Source organism: Pinus tabuliformis, chromosome J (genome assembly GCF_031772625.1).
Source record: "Pinus tabuliformis cultivar Carrire ecotype Pingquan chromosome J, CPIR1, whole genome shotgun sequence".
In the NCBI taxonomy this organism is placed as follows: Eukaryota; Viridiplantae; Streptophyta; class Pinopsida; order Pinales; family Pinaceae; genus Pinus; species Pinus tabuliformis.
The window spans coordinates 1501111736-1501114777 of record NC_142295.1 but is presented as its reverse complement, the minus strand read 5'-3'; positions in this window follow the sequence as shown (position 1 = coordinate 1501114777).

Here is a 3042-nt window from a genome sequence, read left to right as displayed (position 1 = left end):
ACAATCATTGGAATTTGTGCAATAGGGATCTTTGCAGTATTCTTCTTCTTCTGAGGAAGAGTCATCTGCAAAGTTCAATTCATTCTCTGATTCTGAATCAGAGGAGATTAGCTCATCACAACTGCTGGGAAGGTCAAAGTAATTTACTTTACCCTTTTTGTTCTTATAAGCAATTTTCTTTTTAGAGAACTCTTTCTTCTTCTCAGGACATTTATTAGCAGTGTGTCCTTTCTTCTGATAGTTGTAACAAATTACTTCTTTGGAAAACATTTCTGTTTTTCTGTATGGCTTTGGTTTTCTGTGCTGATCGTCTTTTTTGTGGTGAAGCGGGGAATTCTTCTTGGGGAATCTCTTTTTCTTTCTTCTCACCCCTTCAGAATTGCCAGCTTTGCCCAAATGCCATTGTTTACATAGCTGCTGATAGCCATGCAACTTCTTAGGATTAGTGGCGGCGCGTGCAATCTTCATCTGGGAGCAAAGTTCAACAATGACTACCTTAACTGCTTGACGAATAATGCCAAATTTGTAGTCTCCAATTTTGCTGGGGAGTTTAGCTACAATTGCTAAAGAAACGCAGTTAGGTAGAGAGGCAACAAAAATCTCTTTCCATTTTGGTTCAAGAATTAAATCAGGAGAAAGAGTATTTAGACGATGCAGATATTCATTGAAATATTCATCAAAGCGCTGCATGTTGTGCAGTTTCATTGCAAGCAGAGTAATGACAATTATATCATTAGTGATCTAAGGAAATCCAATGAAATTAACTGTGATGCCATAAATCAAACAACCTATCATATTTTTTACAGGGAGAGTAGTGACGGGGTCCATGTATGTAGTGCCATCTGCATTTAGAATGACTGATTGTTCCCATTGTGAAAGTAGAGTAGGTAACTTTAAAGTCTCAGCTTTAAGCCAAGGGTCTAATGTACCTTCAAAGCCAGCTATTATTCTTCTTGTAGCATTTATTGGACCAATTTCATCTGCAAGATAAGTACGATAACATACAAGCATAAAATGCAGAACAGACATTACTTCGGCTTCGGTACAGTTGTCAATGTTCCATGAATAAGTGGAACTTGCTGATCAATCCTTATGATATTCTGATTTCATTAAATCACGACGGTTAGGAGCAGGGTTCCAAGTAGAAGTCCAAGTAGATCTAGAGGTAGTAGCATGGACTTGCTGGTCAATGTCAGAAGTCTCCTTTTATTAAGAAGGATCCAGTTTTGGAATACCAAATTTTTCTTTATCCTGCTGAGAAAAATTATTTATGCAGCTTTCTAGTTCTTCAAGTTTAGGTGTATCATCTATCTTATTGATACTGGTAATTGCTGCATCTGATTTTTCTTCTTCTTCATCATGACTAGATGAAGCAGAGAACTCTGAAAAAATTCCTTTGAATTCTTTAGATTCTGCTTCTTTCTTTGAACCAGGAGTGTCTTTAGGGACCAACTTTGGAAGTGGTGTAAAGAAACTTGGATTAGCAAATAGAGAGTATGGATGAGAAGAAGTGGGAGGAGGAAAGTTTATAATGCTTGGATTTTTTATTAAACTTTCCACAGAAGGAGAAATAGAATAAGGAACAATAGTAACTGGATTGGAAAACAAAGTTGCAGATTTATAGCTTTCAGTATTTGGCTTCTTCTTTAAAGTAACTAAATCTGAAAAAACAGTTTTCACATATCCTTTTATCAAATCTAGATTGTTATTGACTCTAACAATCTCTCGTCCATGAGTAATTGATACACCATGGATCTGCTTTTCTGTCTTTAAAGACAGCTTATCAAGACTCTGTGCTATAGTCTGATCATTTTCAACCAAGGTCTTTACATGCTCATTTAAGTACATAGTATTGTAATCTTTCTTTTCCAAAATTCTATCCGGAAGTGCTTTCATTTCACTATTTGCTTTTTCTAAATTATCAAATTTAGCTTTAGCAAATCTTTCCAAGCTAGATAGAGCAAGATTAGTCCAATTAGTAGCAGCTATCATATCTTTGGCTGAAGAATTTGGATCATCTGGATGGGAAGGCAAAAGTTTATACAATTTCCCATCTTGTCCTCTAATGACCAAATTTTTCCAAGGAGGAAAATCATTTTCTGTCTCAAAAATATTTCCATCAAGGAGCTCCCATTTATGCTTTGCAGGGGTTCCTGATATTATCATGTTTATTCTAAGATTAGAACAAACTTCTCTTACTAGTTCTTCTCCCTTTTGTCTGATATAAACCAAATTTCTAGGGGTGTTTGGTTTACTTATCATTTTCTGAACTTTTAGATCAAACTTTGGAATCCTTAGAGGAGAAGGAACTATTACAACATTTTCAGCCATTTTTTCATCAACATAATTTTCTGGATAACTTAATCTTTTTGCTTTGCTTGATTTCTGAAGGATTTCATCAAGGCATCTTCTACTTGATTAATTGAAGGATAATACCGTTCATAGAATGATATCCACTGATTATTAATAGTCATCCAGGCTTTCCATGACTCACTATTTTGCTCATTAAATTTCTTGCGATCCTTTTTCTCTTGCAGCAACATTTCTTGCATATAGAGATGCTTTTTTTCATGAGTAAAATTATCCCAATTGAACATTTTCTTTTTCCAAGGATCAGCTGGATCATAAGGACCAATTCCTTTAAAGATTTTCAGAAAAGAGAGGATTTCTTCATCGGAGGGAATCACTACAGACTTTGGAATCTTGTCTATAGGATGTCTTCTATATTCTGGAATTTGAGAAGAATGTATGAAGCCTAATCCTGAAGTAGAGGTTGGGCTGACTGACTGAACAAGCACTTCTTCACAAGGGTTGAAGAATGCAACTTTAGTATAACTCTTATCAGGACAAGCGGAGTCTTCAGCTGGTATAAACTTGATCATATTGATATGAAAGTCTTGAGATGACTTTCCATGAGGGTTAGGAGGATCATTTGAAAACTAAGAATATGTCTTGGAACAGTGAGGATGATCGCAAACTGAAGATAAGGCATTCTGAGAAGAAGATGGATTACTGAACAGATTTTTTAAAGCTTCAAAAACA